The 19,064-nt window shown below is 43.1% G+C and overlaps 1 long non-coding RNA gene and 1 other non-coding gene across 2 annotated transcripts; both read left to right on the top strand.

Moving 5' to 3' along the window:
• The first annotated feature begins 2,410 nt into the window (after positions 1 to 2,410).
• On the top strand, positions 2,411 to 2,512 carry LOC113242427 (U6 spliceosomal RNA). Its single transcript, XR_003311919.1, has one exon. It is a non-coding gene; the product is annotated as a U6 spliceosomal RNA (small nuclear RNA).
• Positions 2,513 to 3,387: 875 nt separating this feature from the next.
• LOC113242346 (uncharacterized) lies at positions 3,388 to 8,662 on the top strand. Its single transcript, XR_003311889.4, has 3 exons — positions 3,388 to 4,914; positions 6,577 to 6,799; positions 7,364 to 8,662. It is a non-coding gene; the product is annotated as an uncharacterized LOC113242346 (long non-coding RNA).
• Positions 8,663 to 19,064: the final 10,402 nt, after the last annotated feature.

Genomic DNA, 19,064 nt, shown 5'->3' with positions numbered 1-19,064 from the left:
TTAACGACTGAGCCACCCAGGCGCCCCCATTTCTGATTTTTAGCTATAGCAATTCTTCACATAAATTTTTCTTATTTGAGGCATTTTGCTTTATACCAAGAGAAATTTCCAGAAGTTTTTATTACTGGACAAAATAATATGAAAGTATTTTTAGACACTTAATATTATCTAATTGCTTTTCAAAAGGCTGTTAACCAATTTATACTCCTTCCAAAATAGATGACAATTTCTATTTTATCCAACATCAGTCATTGGCTAACATAACAAAACATTTATTCTCTATTTCAGTGTATATATCTGTATTTGAGGCTTATATTTTTTCAAAGCTTCCCAGGCAATTCTAAGGTGGAATCTGGGTGGAGAGCAATAGTAGGCTGGCCTGAAAGTTGCCAAGTGTTGTGGCCCCTTTTCCTCAGCCTCTGGAGATCCTTCGCTCTGATACAAAGGCCCAGGAAAAGTGCCCCAAGGAAATGGGCACCAAAGTAAAGAGGAGGTTTCTTTCTAAGGCCTAGGGCCAAGTAGGCCCAGGTCATCCTCCCCGGCTTTTCCTAGGGAGGGGCCTGTCTCCTCTGGCTGCCGAGGGTTGGAAGTGACCCAACGAGAACCAAGAGCACGTGGCCCCAAAGAGGGAGAACAGGGGAAAAAAAGGAACTGTTCTGCCTCATCGGGAACTTGGAGCCTCTCCCCCAACACTCAGAGAGTCTACTTCCCTGCTCTTGGGCCTGAGCCACAGAGGCCCTCCTGGCCGTGCTGACCACCCCCATCAAATGTGCCTCCTCCATACCGTGTCCCATAATCTTGGTTTTTTAAATTGCTTTTTTATTTTTTATTTTTAATTTTTATTTGTTTGTTTGTTTTTTAGAGAGGGAGAACTGTGTGTGGGCAGAGGGAGAGAGAATCTTAAGCAGGCTCCACAGCCAGCACAGAGCCTGACTCGGAGTTTGATCTCACGACCCTGAGATAATTGGCTAAACTGAAATCAAGAGTCAGACACTTAATTGACTGAGCCACCCAGGCGCCCCAATTGCTTTTTTAAATTACAAAAGAACTATTATTGGTCCATCGTAAACAAGTAATACAGAAATGAATATGGCAAAATTGGAACGTTCTCCCTTACCTCCCTATTTCCATTCTCTTCCCCAGAGGCAACCTGAGAATAGTGTAGTGCATCTCTTCCTAGATCTCTGTCTAGCAGAAGTGAGTCTGTGTGCATGCACATGCAGGATTTTTAAAATACGTAAATGGAGTTATGCTATATATAGTTTTCCCCAACCTGCCTTTATCATTTAACTTTAAGGTGTAGACCACCTTCTGTGTTAATTAATATACAGCAGTCTTCTTTTTCATGGCTGCATAATAATCCACAGCATATGACGCTATCATATAATCGAACCCATTTTGTTGCATCAGTTGCCTTTCATTTTTCTCTGTAACAACAGTGCTGCAATTAGCTCCTTTGTGTCTATGACTTTGTGCCATCTATCTGGCTTTGAGTATCGTCACAGCCAGAAAAGTCCTGGTGTTGGACTCCAAGAATCCAAGTCTGCACACCCCAGAGTATCTCTGCTACCTCCAGGACTCACCGAGACCCTGGACGAACACCGCCCTGGCTCAGTCCTGGCCTCTGCTCTTGCCCTGTTGTTCTGCAGGTATGTTCGCAGCACACCCATGGACCAGCCGCCAGAATTCTGATAACCCCACCATATCACGGAAAGGTGCAAAAAGTATAGCTAGTGTCCCTCCAGTCATTGGGAAAAAAGAAAGAGGGCCAGCTCCTTCAAACACAATTTGGTTGGAGAAACTATGAAAGTGGTTATCTATCGGAATGGTTTTCAAGATTCTCAGTCTTTCACTCCTGGTGTAGTGTGGGCCTGAAACAGCAGGGAATTGCTGGGGTAGAAGATTCGAGAGCTGCAGTGGTGGTAGAAGCTCTCCGGAGCCGCAGAGGGAGTGAGGCAGTATGGTGCATGTGCGTGTGTGCGTGCGTGTGTGCACGCACGCGTGTGTCTGTGTGTGCGTGCGTGTGCGTGTGTGTGCATGTGCGTGCGTGTGTGCGTGTGCGTGTGTGTGTTTAACCCCGAACCAAATGTCCTTGGCCCATGGGCAGAGATTGCCAACCCTTGATCTAATATGTTGTTCTACTTTTGTCCTTTAAGATTTTCAAGCACGAGAGTCCTGCAAGAAGCAGTAAGGGCTAATGGGAAGCAGACAGCACCCTGGGAAACAGGAAATCTGGTTCCATTTATGACTCCACCAGGGCCTGCCATGGAATTTCGGGCAGCGCTGGTTTGCTGCCCCATGCCCTCTTGTTTATAGAGGTGCCATCTGCACCTCTGGGATACAGGGGTTGCGTTTCTTGTTTTTTCCCGCAAAATAGTGCCAGTGTTACAGATGGGACAGGCACACTTCCTTCAGCAGCACCTATATTAAAAAAATTGGAATAATTCAGAGAAGATTAGTATGGCCCCTGCACAAGGATGACATGCAAATTTGTGAAGCGTTCCATTTAAAAAAATAAAATTTAAAAACAGGGACAGGCAAGGGCGCTTTTCCATTTGGCTGAGATGTTTTCTGTGTTTGGCTTATCCGGCTTGGATGTGTTGTTCTTCCTTACTTTTCGGACACGCAGAAAGAACACGTGTTCGTAGTACTGGAGACAGGGGGCGAACTTCCTGGGTGGCGGCCCTCCTGAGATGCATTCTTGCGCGCACAAATGCAAAGGCAGCTGTTGACCTGCTCTCGCAGGGCTTCGGAAACCCTTTGGGGAATGGTGACGGGGTCGCTGTTAGAGCCGAGCAACAAACAGATCTGCTGGAGTCGGGGATAAGCTACATTTGGGCAGTACTAAAGTTTGCTCATGGAAAAGTGATTTATTTAGACAAATCCAGATTTTAAAATTGTTTTTCTTGAAGTGTAACAGATACAGAAAAGTGCGTGCACGGTAAATGTACAGCTTGGGGAATTCGTGCAAAGTGAACACATCTACATTACCCTGGTAACCACGACGTAGATCAAAAAGTAGAATGTTAGAGGCCCCTAGAGGACCCCTGTATGCCTACCCTCCACCCCAGTAACTAGTCCTTTGAGATATAACCACTAACCTGACTTTCAACACTTTATATTTTTGCCTGATTTTGACCTTTATATATATTTCTGAAATTTATTCACATTTTATGTAGATCTTGTTCTTATTGCTATTACTTACTACTTATTCCCACGACTATACGGTATTCCATGATAGAGATATGTCACAGTTTTGTATCAGTTCTATGTTGATGGGATTTGGGGTTGTTTTCTTTCTTTTTTTTTTTTAAAGATTTTATTTATTTATTTGACAGAGATAGAGACAGCCAGCTAGAGAGGGAACACAAGGAGGGGGAGTGGGAGAGGAAGAAGCAGGCTCCCAGCAGAGGAGCCTGATGTGGGGCTCGATCCCATGACGCCGGGATCACGCCCTGAGCTGAAGGCAGACGCTTAACCGCTGCGCCACCCAGGCACCCCTGGGGTTGTTTTCTGTGTTGGCAATTTCAGAGGACTCTGGTGTGAATAGTTTTGCACCTGTTGGCGCTCACATGCATGCATTTCTGTTGCACACATTCCCACAAGTGGAATCACCAGCTCACAGGGTTTGCAGGCATTCCACTGTAATGGACCCTGGAAATAGCAGCAAATGAGAGTTCGGAATTTTTTTTTGATAGGGGACAAAGCACACAGTGAAGATCAGACCCCAGGATTCCGGTCTCCTCCCAGGCTTGGACGAGAAGGGAGCCAAAGCAAAGCACTTACCCTCTGTGCTTCCTCAGCTGGAAGTAGGAAATAATTAGTACCTGCTCCAGTACTTGCTGTGGGCTGGAAAAGCCCTCTGCAAAACTTGACGCTGTGCAAATGGAAGCTGTCATTAAAATGGAAGCAGGGAAGGGAGATTTTTAATTATTAATGAGAACAAGACAGTAACTATACTTATGTGGATTTCCATTCCCAATTAAGAATCCAGATATTAGATTAACTGCTCAGATGGACAGGGTTGTATTGCCGAAGGGGTCTGTGGTATTATTCTCTCAAACCCAGACACAGGAAGTAGCTTCCCCAACCCATGCTCTGTATCTTGCCAGAGGATTCCTCATCCGCCTGGAGCCCCAGGGGTCCTCCCTGTTCTTTCTCTCAGGCCAAATGCCCCAGCTTTTTCTTTCCCTCTGCATCAGCCCAAGTTGGCCTACTCTGGAAAAAACTGGTCTGGTTCTGCCTGACTGGACCGTTATAACGCACCAGGAAAGCCAAAGAACACAATCCTTCCATATCGTCCTGCATTATTGAATGTAAAGTGTGAGTATTGTCGACGAGGCACTGTGGTCTCACAGCACAACTAAAAGCTCACAGGCATTCATTCTACCAAAGACGGTGCTAAGTAAGCTACACCAGGGGCTGTAAAAAATAATAGTTGAAAGTAGTGTCAACATTTTGTCCATCCTACTGATTCCTTTGCAGATGGTTACACAAGTAGAAGGCAGTGCCCTCTTCTGGCCAATGCCACACTTGCATGGCTGTGGCTAGGGATGGCCAACTCATGGCACTGGTGCTTGGAAGGCAACTGGCTCATCTTGGGGTTAGTGTTGAGCAAATCACATTTGCCTCAAAAGGGAAAAATCCAAATTGTGATGATTACATTGTATGCGTGATTAACATTTAAATCGGTAGACTTCTTTACCCTCCATAATGCAGGTGGTTATCCTTATGAGCAAAAACGGAGGTTTCCGGAAGGAAAAAAAAGTTCTGCTTCAAGACAGCAAAATAGAAACCCGGCTGAGTTTCCAGTTTTCAGATTTTGAATACAAGACTGCAACATCAACTCTTCCCTGAATTTCTAGCTTGCCAGCCTGCTCTGCAAATTCCAGACTTGTCAGCCCCCACAATCGTGTGAGCCAATTCCTTAAAATAAATCTGTGTGTGTGTGTGTGTGTGTGTGTGTGTGTGTGTGTATCTTGTTCGTTTTGTTTCCCTGGAAAACCCTAATGCAAAACCTAACTCCAAAACCCATTTATATCAGTGACATCTCATTTGCACAAATATAAGGGGACATGATGTATAGCAGTTGACCTTCTGAGTTCAGGTTCGAGTCCCAGTACCATCTCATTTACTAGTGTCATAAAGTAGCTCCTTAATGATACTTAGCCCTGGTATTTTCATGTGTATAAAGGAGGAAATAGTAACACTTATTGAATAGGCTCTTGTGAAGATTAAGAGAAAACATGTGCTTAGAATAGTGATTGGCTCACAATAAGTACTAAATAAATGTTAGTCATAATTATTATTAATTATTATTACTAAGGTCATAGAAGGAAGTTGTCCAAGAAGGGTGACTTACAGGCTGAGGGGTACATGGAAGGATAGTTAGTTTCGTTCACTCCCCCATCCCTGGTTCCCCCAGACCCTCATGCACAAGCAGTTTTTCACTACCTGTTCCTGGGCAATATTATAAAGCCATTCCTTCTAAAGTGTCCCGTCTCTTCCCATAGGAACCCAATCAAGATTAAAAGTTGAATTCCAATTTAAGGACTAAGTCATAGATGAAGCCATTTTTATGTCACAAAAACAAAGTTCAGTAAATCTTGACAATCATTTAAAACAGTACATTTATCCTAAGTCCAAACATGGGGCTTCCATAAAATTTATCTTCACTCCATGATACAATTTACTAATTTAATTAGCAGTTTTGTTGGCCTTCTCACAATTTAGAAGGACTTCTGCAAGATGATTTGGTTGGTTAAAATCTTGTTTTTAAAGTTAGCCAAGTGGTTATCTCTAGGTATAAGGATTTTGGTCAATTTATATATATTGACATACATTTTTATATAAATTTATATACTTATATTTATCTCTGTGTTATTCAGTGATTCACCATAAGGACCCACAGGATTCAATAGCAGGTTATATACTCACTGAGATTTATTATAGCAAAGGATACAGAGCAAAAGTAGCAGGAAAAAGATATGCACACATGGAGTCCAGAGACATTCAACACAGACTTCCAATGTCCTTCCTGGTCCAAATACTCCTTCTGTGAGGCCATATAGGAGTACTCTTTCTCTCACCATTAACTTTGAGGACATGTGTGGGATGCCTGCCCAGAGAGGCCTGTTTGTCTCAGAGTTGAAGGCTTTTATGGGCGGCTGGTCACCTAGGTATATCCTGCTATGTATGCAACCACTATGGCAACCAACACTCAACCCTAACAATGAAACTAGGTGCGCACTGTAGATCCTGATGTTTGCGCGACTCAACCTGAGAAGCATATGGTGTGGTCCGTTGGTGCAGGTGTATGTGACAAACCCATCAACCAGCAACATGAAGAACACTCTAAGGGCCGCCAAGGGTTCATCATGGGTCCCTTGAAGACGGGTAAAGAGCAAGCAACCAGACCTGCTGTGTTAACTGTTTCCTCACAGTCTGTATTTTCTAAAATGTCTGTAATTAACCTCTAGTACTTCTATAATGAGAAAAGTAGTTATTAATCTAAAGGCATCCAAAGTTAATGATTTTCCTTTTTAGTTATTTAATGATGTTGTTTTATAATCTCAGGACATTTCCGTGTCGTCAGCAGAGCTGCTGAGAGAAGTCAAGTCACACTACTGGACACTTCATGGATACCCATCACAGCCTTCATGCTCTTTGGGAAAATCATAAAAACAGGCCAGGACAGAGCATGTGTGACATAGAAGGAACCACGGCAACACCTAGTTCAACTTCCCCATCTCGGAGATGAGGAAGTGGAAATTCTGAGCAATGAAAGGACTCATCCAAGGTTCTAAACCTTAGAACTTTCTTTTTTTTTTTTTTTAAGATTTTATTTATTAGAGAGAGAGAGAGTGAATGAGAGAGAGAGAGAGAGCACAAGCAGGTGGAGGGGCAGAGGGAGAGGGAGAAGCAGACTCCCCGCTGAGCAAGGAGCCCGATGCAGGACTCCATCTCAGGACCCTGGGATCATGACCTGAGCCCAAGGCAGATGCTTAACTGACTGAACCACCCAGGAGCCCCTAAACCTTAGAGCTTTCAGTTAAAAACCTCTCTTGGAACTCCTGAAATGGGACAGGGCAAGGTCTGCTCTGTAGCTTCTGCTTGTCTTTAGCCTGGGCAGAAACTGGTGGGGCTGCCTGAACTGAGTGTCCATGGTCCAATAGCCCTTAGTCTAGACAGAGGCTTCCTATTCTTCCCCAACCCCTCCCTTGTCCAGTGGCCTGACAGAAGCCCCAGGACTCTGTATCCAGAACCTATGCTATTGGGTCAATGGCCTAGTTTGGAACCTAATGAGACATTAGTTTCATCTTCACCAAATTTCCCCCTTTTCTCTCCTTTTACTGTCTTGTAGGCTGGAGGGTGATGTCTGTCTCTCTACTGCCCTGCACATCCCTTGAGGGCCTCCTGGAACCCGGTTATACAGCAGTTATGATTGTGGGTGGTGAAGTTAAACGGTCCAGGGTTTGAATTCTGACTTAGCATCTCCCTGGCTTGTGTGATTGGCGTGAGTGACTTAATGGAAATCATAGAACTTCCTTTATAAGGTTACTGGGAAGACCCTTAACTAGTATAGAGTTTGGCATATAAAAGCATTCAGTAAATAGTGCATATTATTCTTGAAAAAGGTATTCCATTTACTTTGGAAAACCCTATCCTCTGATCTTTGTAACATTTTCGTTGAGGTAATTAACATACAGTATACACTGTATGTATTTAAAGTATACAATGTCATAAGTTTTAACATGTATACACCTGTGAAATCATCCCCATAATCAACCTAGTTACCGTACCCGTACCTCCCAAAATTTCCCTTGTATCGTTTTGTAATCCCTTTTCCTGTCCCCAGGCAATCACTGTTTATTCTCTGCCTCTACCGATTAGCTTGCATTTTCTAGAATTTCATGTAAATGGAATCATACGGTATGCACCCTTTTTTGGCTTCTTTCATTCAGCATTATTTTGAGATTCATCCCTGTTGTTGAGCGGACCAGTTGCTCAGTTCTCTTCCATTGTTGAGGGTATCACTTGCTCAGTAGATAGACCACAATTAGTTATCCATTCACTTACCAATGAGCATTTGGGATGTTTCTAGTTTTGAAGTATTAGAAATAAAACTTCTGTGAACATTTGTGAACAAGTGTTTGCATAAACACATACTTACGTTTCTCCTGGGAGGTGAATGGGTGGGTCCTAAGGTATATGTTTAAATTTTTAAGAAACTGCCAAATTATTTTCCAAGTAATTGTACCATTTTGTATTTTCAGTTGCTCCACATCCTTGACAACAGTTGGTATGGTCAGTCTTCTAATAGATGCGTAATGGTATCTCTTTGTTATTTTAATTCGAGTTTCCCTGATGACATTTTATTTGTTTGTTTTAGGGGGGAGGGGTGAAAGGAGAGGGAGAGAGAGAATCTTAAACTGGCTCCACGTGGGGCTCAATCTCACAACCAGAGATCGTGACCTGAGCTGAAATCAAGAGTCAGACAGTCAACCAACCGAGCCGCTGAGGCACCCTCCACAGTGACGTTTTAAATGTGTTTTTTTGCCAACCATGTATGTTTTGGCAAATTGTCTGTTCAAATCATTTGCCTATTTTAATTGGGGTATTTGTTTTCTTATTGTTGAATTTTGAGACTTTTAAAAAAATATATTCTGTATACAAGTCCTTCAAGTGATTTAAAATATTTGCTTGAAGTCCGTAACTAGTCTTATCGTTCTCTTAACAGTGTCTCAGAGAACAGAAGTTCTTAATTGTAAAGAAGTACAATTTATCAATTTTGTCTGTTATGGAATGTGCTTTTGGTATTCTAATCCAAGGATCCTTTCTCTACTAAATCACTTTTATGTTTGTTGGAAATCAATTTACCGTATATATGTGGGTCTATTTCCACACTGTTTTTTTCCTCCCGTGATCTGTTTTCATGTCAATACCGTACTATCTTGATTATTGTGGCTTTCCCAAATTTGTTTAGCTGTTTGATTTACGTCTTTTTCATTTCCAAATGAATTTTAGAATTAGCTTGTCAATTTTTACACAAACTGCTGGGGATTTTGATAAGGACAGCATAGAATCTATGTGAAAGTTTAGGGAGAACTGTCTTCTCAACTATATTGAGTCAAATATTGAGTCTTCTGGTCCATGAATATAGAATATCTCTTCATTTATTGAGGTTTCTTTAATTTCTCTCGGCTATGTTTTGTAGTTTTTTGGGTATAGGACTTACACATCTTTGTCAGTTTATTGCTATGCATTTGATATTTTTGGTACTAGGGTAAATGGTATTGTTTTTAATTTCAATTTCCAATTGTTTGCTAGTATATAGAAATACACTTTATTTTTATACATTGAACTTGTATCCAGCAACTTACTAAACTCACTTATTAGTTTTAGTAGTTGTTTTTATGGACTTGATAGGATTTTCTGCATAGACAATTATGTCATCTATGTATAGACAGTTTTATTACTTCCTTTTCACTTTGATTGACTTTTATTTCTTTTTCTTGCTCTGTTGCATTGGCTTGAACCAGTACGATGTTGAATAGAAGTGGTGAGAGCAGACATCTTTGGCTTTTTTTGTAATTTTAGAGGGAAAGCACTCAGTCTTCCACTGTTTAGTATAATGTTAGCTGTAGATGCCCTATAACCAGTTGAGGAAGTTCCCTTCTATTCTTAGTTGGCTAAGATTTTTTTTAAAGATCTATTTATTTCAGAGAGAGAGCATGTGTGTGCCAGCAGGGGGAGAGGCAGAAGGAGAGGGAGAGAACAAGAGAATCTCCAGCAGACTCCCCACTGAGCATAGAGCCCAGCTCAGGGCTTGCTCTCACAACCCCAGGATCATGACCTGAGCTAAAACCAAGAGTCAGATGCTTAACTGAGTGAGCCTCCCAAGTACCCCAAGATTTTTTTTTTAATCAAGAATTGATGTTGGGGGTGTGTGGGTGGCTCAGTCAGTTAAGTGTCTGCCTTTGGCTAGGGTCATGATTTCAGAGCCCTGGGATTGAGCCCCAAGTCAGGCTCCTTGCTCAATGGGGAGCCTGCTTCTCCCTCTGCCTGCTGCTTGAGCTCTCTCTCTCTCTCTCACTGTCTCTCTCTCTCAAATAAATGGATAGATCTTTAAAAAAAAAATTGGTGTTGGATTTTGTCACATATTTTTCTGCATCTATTCATATAATTATTTTTGTCTTTAATATGGTAAATTATAAAGATTGATTTAATAATAACTTTATTGAGATATAATTCATAGAGCACAAATTCACCCTTTTAGAGTGTGCAGTTCAGTGGATTTTACTATATTTGCAGAGTTATGCATCCATCAGCACAACCAAATCCCATAACATTTTCATTACCCCAAAGAGAAACTCTGTACCTATCAGGAGTCAGTCCCCACTTCCCTCTAGCTCCCCAGGCCCTGGCGACCGCCAATCTACCTTTATGGGTTTATCTATTCTGCACATTCATATCAATGGAATCCTACTCAATGTGGTCATTTGTGACCGGCTTCTTTCACTTGGCATAATGTTTTCAAGGTTCATCCATGTTACAGCACGTATCAGTATTTCATTCGTTTTTATGGCTGAATAGCATTCTACTGTGTGGATATACCACATTTTGTTTATCCATTCCTCAGTTAATGGACATTTGGTGTGTTTCTACTTTTTAGCTATTATGAATAACGCTGCTGTGAACATTTGTTGCAAGTGTTTGTGTCAACATATGTTTTCATTTCTCTTGAGTATACACCTAGGAGTAGAATTCCTCAACTGACTGAGCCACCCGGGGGTCCCATACTGTTCTTTTTTTAAGATTTTATTTACTTATTTGAGAGAGAGGCAGAACACAAGCAGGGGGAGGGGCAAGGGGAGAGGGAGAAGCAGGCTCCCCGCTGAGCAGGGAGCCGGTCACAGGGCTCAATCCCAGGACCCTGGGATCATGACCTGAGCTGAAGGCAGATGCTTAACCGAATGAGCCACCCAGGCGCCCCTGGAATTGAATACTTTGAAACTATACATCAGATGCACTAAACCCTCCTCCATTAGTCCTTCTTCTTTCTGTGACAGTCACCTACTTTGCCGACAGTACTCACTGAATAAGTGTTAAATTAAAAATAAGCGAGACCCTCAGGTAGTCTTGCCATAGAGACATACTTACTCAAACAGAATAAGTACGTAGCTAAATATGTGTAGGAACTATTGGGTTTCTTCGCTCTAGGACTTGTGAGCGCCTTAACACACTACTGTGGCGCTACCTTTCTATGAGGGGAGGTCACATGTAGTGAGCTCAACCCTATTGACTGATGAACCTCTTTACTCCAGGTGCATCTCTAGCAATTAGTGTTCTTTTTTTTTTTTTTTAAGATTTTATTTATTTATTCGACAGAGATAGAGACAGCCAGCTAGAGAGGGAACACAAGCAGGGGGAGCGGGAGAGGAAGAAGCAGGCTCACAGAGGAGGAGCCTGATGTGGGGCTCGATCCCATAACGCTGGGATCACGCCCTGAGCCGAAGGCAGACGCTTTAACCGCTGCGCCACCCAGGCGCCCCTCTAGCAATTTGTGTTCTACACAACAGATCTCGGGAAATGCTTGGGAATTGCTCTGTGCAAGGCCTTAAAGAGGACTGGAAAATGTAGCTGTTCACTATAGCAGGCACAGGCTAAGCTGTTCATCTGAAATTACCTTGTGTGCTTTATAAACACTCTGTTTTTCTGGGTTAGAAAGAAAACTATGGCAAGAAGCAAGATAGGGAAACTGAAGTTACTTGGGGTATGAGCTGACCAAATTATTCAAGGGTTTCTCTAATTTCACCTTTGGAATAAATTCAGGGATGATACCTCCCCCCCCCCTCAGCACAGTGCTGACAATATTCTTTCACAAGTGGCTTATAGACTGGTGCTTTGGTGTAGGCAGGCACTCTGAACGATATTAAGATTATGAAAAGGAGACTTCCTGTTCCACCAGGCTGGCAAAATATGCCTAATGGGGCTTCAGGGAACCCAGATCTCTATGCAGAGGATCTCCCTGGTATGATTATTCTGGATGGTCAGGGGATTCTTAAGACTTGAAACCGAGTTTATCGGAGCATTTATCAATGGGAAGATAGCTTGCTGCATTTAGTAGACAACACAGAGGAAAAGTAGAGCCGATCATAGGTCTTCTACCCTATTGTGCTCCATTTCACATCCTCTGCCCCAACACCATCAACATGCAGGCAGGTACTCGCACTCCTGGCCCCTTCCTCCCCCCTGCACACAAGGGTGGCCTTTTTCTTGCCGCTCTTGGATTCTCTTCCTGGCACCCTTCTCCTAACTTACTGCCTGCCTAAATCTTGCTCGTCCTTCATATTGCAGCTCAAATGTTTCCTCTGGTGAGCTTTACTCGACTCCTGCCTACTACGTTACGCTCTTTTCCTTGTCACTTATCACAAGTGCAGTTAACATTATTTAACGATCGTCTTTCCCGCCAGGTTGTGAACTACATGAGGTCGGAAATTGTTTCGACTAGTTCACTATTGAATTACCAGACATGGCAGAGGGTAAGTGGTTAGTAAGTCCAGTTGCATGATTGAAAACAGTCTAGGTGCTGACATATTTTGCAATTAACTTAGGGCTGTTCTGTTTTCCTTTGTCCTTGGTCAAAGGTTTCTCAATTCCCTTTGTCCAAGGCTTGGATTCTCCTAAGATTCTTCTTAGATACTCATTCCAAGGAATGCCTCTCTTATCTATTCCCTGATCAGAGTAGTGGTTGACATCAGTGTATACAGGCTAAAGTCTCTCACGTAATCTGGAGCAAAGGAGCAATGGTTTTCCTTTTAAGTATGAGGTGTTCAGAGTTTCCAGTGAGCTTGAGACTCCGCAGTGAATAGCCCGTGTGTTCTCCCAAAACCCAGCATGAAGGAACAGTGTAGCTGTGGGCAGCCATGAAGCAAGTCGTGTTTGCAGTTATGCTGCTGACGTCACGAGGAAGAATGCAAGGAAAGCTGTTCCAGTGTGGGGACATTCTCCGGAATGTTGGGAACACAGCTCCTTGGAGGGACCACAGTTACACTCGACCTGCTTCTATCAGTTCCTACCCAGCGTCCCGGCCTGAAACTCCCACGCACACCGGGAACGAAGGATGTGATTAGGCAAATATGGCCGGGGGCAAGGTGGCTGGAGGTGAGGACAGTCTCCCTCTTGTGCTTTCTCTTGAGACAGGTCTTTTTCTGGAGTGCCAGTTTCCTTGCGACACTCATGGAGACCTGCACCACGAAGGGGAAGGAACCCAGCTCTGCACTGGACAGAGCTGACTTTTACCCCTGGCTTGAAGGTGTTGTGAGGACTCAAGGAGATAATGTGATTAAAGCCCTTAGGAGACCAGGTCACACATGGTTAGCGCTCAAGACATGGTAGCCGTTTAACTACTGGGTGCTCACAGGGTGTGCTCAGAGGAGGCTGTGCCTCCTGCCTCAGTGACATCACACCGGATGCAAATGGCTCGTTCACTTTTCTCTTTCCTCTACTAGACTGTAACATCCTTGTAGGCCCCAAACCTGGAAAAATGCTTTTCAGGTCCCGTGATAAGCTCCCGTTGGTTGAGTGCTTATGATGTCAGCACTAAACGCTTTACGTGGATGGCTTCATTTAATTCTCAAAACCCCACGGAGTTAGGAACTACTGTTTTCTGCATTTGTGGCTGAAGATACGGAGGCACCAAAAGATTACATAACTCTCGCAATGTGATGGATCTAGTAAGTGGTGGAAAGAGTATTTAAATAATACAGCTGGTCGGGGTCCAGGGCCCGGGGTCTCTACCGCGGCATACACTCCTCAGTGCTCACTCTCCGCAGATTTCCCAGTTTTCTCCAGCTACACTGATCATCACCGTGGAACACATCACCCCTATTGTCTCCTCCTGTGCTTGTGGGGCTCTGTTTACTCTGTGATTCTCTCTGTGCCAGCCCCACACAATGCCTCATGTAATCGCACGCTTTACAATTGCTTCTCCATTTGTCTAGTGGGGCTCTGGCGGACTGGGTTTATGTACCAACTGTGCTCTCTCACAAAACAGCTCTTGGTTCCAGGGTCAGCCTGGACACTAGACTGAGTGGCTCACTGGGCAGACCCTTCATGCTTTTGTGTTCTTAATGACAACCATCTGTTTCCTAAAGCAATTGAAAGCTTCAGTTATTAGCGTAAAGGAAAAACATTGACTCTGGGCACAGCCTCACACCGCTGTTACATGCCTGGGGACTCAGCTACCACTGAGGTTATTAGGCTGTCTACCTTTCTCAGAGACACTCTGGGTGAAACGGGGGTTCCTTTCAAGATTAGATGCACAGTCCCCTTATACTTGTAAAAAACCATGTAAATTGTACATATAAAAGAGTATTACGTATTTTTGGAGTTAACAGTGAACATTCGAGTATAGCCATCGCCCCACTCAACAGAATATTGTCAGATTCCACCAAGTCCTCCATGGACCCCCTCCCCAGCTGCATCCCTCTCCCACCCCCTCAACATGCTTTTCCTCATACAAAGAGTATGAGCTGTTGGAGAGCTCTGTGTTGTGGATGAGTGAGTCAGATGTGATTCCAGCTACTTTGTTGTGAAAGGTGCGAGCAGCAAATGGATACTGGTATTTTGAGGTTTCACATCCTATTCAAACTGATGTTTGCAGTGAGCGGTTTTTAACTTCATCACTTCATCCCATTCTAACTGATGTTTTCGGTGAGTATCATAGTGTACTGAGAACAGATGCGTCAGCAAATTGTGGTCAACGTGCAAAATTAATTTTTGCCACAGCTGGGGACGTGTACTTCTACGGCAGTGGCTGTCAGAATGTGAAGCTGACTGCGGCTGCAGATGAAGAGTGGGGCTCAAACTGCAGGGGGAAAGAGGGCGTATACCATTAAGCCAGCATCGAGGAAAAACTGTTTCTGACAACATGCAAGAACTTTGCTGTGAAACTATGTGAGAGAACTTGCAAGAACTTGGTCGTGCCGCAGACATTCTATTCAAACAGGAATACTGGGGGAATACGAGTGTGCCAACCCCAGAAGCAGTCACTCTTTACAGAAGAGCCACAAGTTCCAGTATTAAAAAAATATGTCTCAAACACCAAAAAAGTGAGAACCATTACTCCAGCCGACAGGTATTTCTGAAGTGGTTTAACGAGTTTTCATCATTTATTCCCTGCCACTAATGTACCCTTTGAAAAAATTTCACTGTGTGCTCCTTCCCACCATTACTGTGAATTACAAACATTCCTGTCAGTCCAGGACGGGAGGAAATGAAATGCAATTCTACCACAGATTTGGTAAGGTTTCTATGCAGCAGCTAAAAGACCCCCAAAATTGGACATAATTTTCAGTGCTGTTCAGTGTGTGAGATTAAGTTAAACAACAACAAAAACAAAGAAACTTGAAGCTTTAAGGGAAATTGCTTTCAGGATGTGGGGAAAAAAAGACATGTTTGAGGCCATGAGGCAGAAACCTTTGGAAAGATGCCCAGAAAGTAGTATTCCCATCATTCCTTCTCTATCCATCTTTTCCAGCCTAAAAAAGGCATGGCTTCCTATTCTAGAACTAGAATGTGTGCTTTTCATGCTTTTGGGATTTGCTGAAGACAATGTGGCTACAATTGAGTGACTTGGATATTTTTCTTCACCTTTCTAAGATGCAGTATACGTGGCAGCCTAAATGCTACGTGAGTCAAAGGTTAACTTCTTTGCTAAAACATGGTCTTTAGGATGAGTTTGTATCAGGAAACCAATACGGAAAACCTTCACTTGCATTCTTTTTTGTTACAGTTAGGATAGCCAATTCATAATTTATCCTCAAAACCAGGACGCTTGAGAATGCAAGGAGGGTGCTACTAATAACTATACCTGGACAACACAAACCAGAATTGCTCCAGGCAAACTGGGGTATATGACCACTTACATACTTACTTACGTACTTACCACTACAACCTTGGTGTCCAGTAAGTATATTATCACATTGTGTAACTTCAAGCCTTTAAGCATGACAATCTATTTTTTTAAATAATTTTATTTATTTTTAAAGGTTTTATGTATTAATTTGAGAGAGAACAAGCAGGTGGAGAGGGAGACGCAGACTCCCCGCTGAGCAGGGAGACCGATGCGGGGCTCAATCCCAGGATCCCCTAGGATCATGACCTGAGCCAAAGGCAGACGCTTAACTGACTGAGCCACCCAGGCGCCCCCATGACAATCTAAGTTTAAAAAGGAACATTAATATAGGTATTATTTATTAGAAGTGTAATCTCTTAGTTATGCTACTACACCAAACAGATCCCTTTGGCTAGGTGGAAGGATAGATGTTCCATTTTTTCCCCTGTGGTGCTGTGAGCATGATGACGTGTCTTACATTAAGGTGAGCACAGGAAGCTAGTCAATTGCAGCAAATCACACTGCAGAGCTGAGCTCAAAGCAAAAAAAACTGTTCCGTGGGTCCCCAGCGGTTGTGGTGCTCACTGAAACCGTGAAGGGTTGCCTTCTAGAATTTGATCAGATTTCTATTGCAGATTCACCAGAGGTGGAGACTTACTACTGCCTTTCAGTTAAGCAATCTTATATAAAATTTGTAAAGAGGCTTTTCCTAGTTCGCATTAATCCTCTTCATCCCAATTCCGTAAAAAGCCTGGGTGCTAGTCCAAATCATTAGTCATGTACTTTTGGTCTTTTTCTGTAAAGATTTCTTCGGGCATTCAAGAAGGGATCCAGGTATTCATTAAGTTTAGTCCTTGGGAATTTTGTGTGTTGCAGTAACTAGGCAACGGTCAAGATGTTTTAACTTAGCATGTCCTGTACTGGCAAGTTTAAAAAAAGAACTGTCAAGCCGTACTTGGCAGAACCTCCCTTGGACTCTCCCACCCTCTGTACAGTTCTCCTGTACATCTTGGCTGCTCCTCCACTGCTAACAGAGACCTCTTGTCTCAGCCACTCCGACAGCCTTGTCCAAGCCTTTCCCACTGCAGGGCAGCTGGACACCCAGTGTCCTCAACAATCGGTAGCACTGCGGTCGACTAGTGGTTTGATCATCCGGGACCTTTCCTAACAACGCTCATGTCCGTATCTGAAACCTTTTTTGTTGTTGTTTATTTGAGAGTGAGCACAAACGGTGGGTGGGGAGGGACAGAGGGACAAGGAGAGGGAGAAGCACTTTCCCTGCTGAACAGGATCCAACGCAGGGCTCGATCCCAAGACCGAGATCATGACCTGAGCCGAAGGCAGACGCCTGACCGACTGAGCCACTCAGGCGCGCCTCTGAAACCTACTCCTAACTGCTACACCTTTGAACATAAACTTGCCTTTGTTTATGAAAATACAACTAAGTTCTAAATTAGTTTAAGAACTGTGCTTATTCATCAACTATAAGGACATACATTTCAGACACATACTCTCTTTAAAGTGAATTTCCAATGCCACTCCTTCAATGACATGGAATGTGTGAAAGGTTTGCTACATAACATTCAATGCTAGATGGATCTGACCTCCCAGGTATACAATTTTGGAACTACTGCCCTAAGGCGACTAGGATAAGATGCCGTTCTTAGAAAGCAGCGTTCTGTAGTACAGTGGTATGGGGCAAAGCTTTGGTATCAGGCACAGCTAGGATTGTAATCTGAGTTCCTTACATAGTTAGCTAGGTGATCTCTATAACCTCTTAGCCTTAGCTTCATCATCTGTAAAACGGGGACAAGAACTGTCCTTGTCTAAGAGGATTGTTGCGCGGCTTAACTGAGATAGTGCATGTGAACTGTTTAATACAGTGTCAACTACTTGTTTTTGTCTCCTCCTAGATTCTATGTATCTCAAAAGCAAGGGTGTTAAGAACTGAATGAACCAAAATATATAAAATGTACATAAAAGCTATCATTAGCTCCAAAGAAATTAAGCTGTTAAGTAGGAAAATACATGAAACTCAATTAACTTGACTTCTTTATCTAAAAAGTTAACCAGCTGAGTGTTTTCACCAGTTTTCCCATAGCTTTGGAACCTACCAGTGGCATCTTAAGGGGACAAGAACAAGTCAGGGTGTCTTGTGGAATAGGCAAGGGTTGAGACTGGTAAGCAAGCAACTGCATAAAAAGGGTACTGAATGCCTGAGCGAAAAACAGTGGACAAACCCTAAGCCTTGAAGACAGAACTGGGCACCATCCGTTATTACTATGACCTTGTGAATTTACTTAACCTCTTTATCTCTAAAAAATAGGCTCTTTTTAAGCTGCCTACCAACCTCTAAGGAATGCTAGTCTAAATGATTTTAAAAAATGAGGCTTAACATAAAATAGGAACAAAGCAAAAACTGAACAGTGTTAAATTTCCTCTTTTATATGACATTAACACTTCAAGCATAGCTTAGAATTCTATATGGACTAAGATTCTCTTAAACTTGTGAATGTCTGATTATGATTTTAGCAAAACTCAACCAGGAGACATAGTCTTCTACAACTGTTTTTGGAACTTAAAAGCAGCAAAACATTTTGTTCCCCCAACAACACATCTGTAGTGTTATGAACCAACTGTCCCCCAGAATTTACACTGAAGCCCTAACCGTGGATGTGATGGTATTTGGGCAGGGAGCCTTTGCGAGCTAATTCATTTAGATGAGGTCATGAGGGTGGAGCCTCGATGGGATTAGTGTCCTAAGAGACAACAGTTTGCTTCTCACTCTCCATGAATGAGGACACAGTGAGAAGATGGCCTTCTACAAGCCACAAAGAACCCCTAGTGGGGAACTGAGCAGACCGGCACTTTGTGGACTTACGAGCCTCCAGAACTGTGAGAAATAAACCCGTTGGTTAAGCCACCCAGTCTATGATGTTTGGTTATGGCAGCCGCAAACTAATAAAGTAAAATGATAACAAGTGGAAGAGAGGAACTGCCTTACGAGAAAACACGGAGTAGGGAGGGATGAAGCTCTACCTCATCCCGGGAACCCCAGGGTCCCACAATATACGAAGTGAAAATAACTGTTTAATGTCCACACGAGAAGAATCATGTCCACGGGCCACAGGAACAACTCTACAGGATGGCCCAAATTCTCTTC

Source organism: Ursus arctos, unplaced genomic scaffold (genome assembly GCF_023065955.2).
Source record: "Ursus arctos isolate Adak ecotype North America unplaced genomic scaffold, UrsArc2.0 scaffold_25, whole genome shotgun sequence".
Classification (NCBI taxonomy): domain Eukaryota; kingdom Metazoa; phylum Chordata; class Mammalia; order Carnivora; family Ursidae; genus Ursus; species Ursus arctos.
Note: the sequence above shows the minus strand (reverse complement) of the source record. Positions and strands in the feature narration are given on the sequence as shown.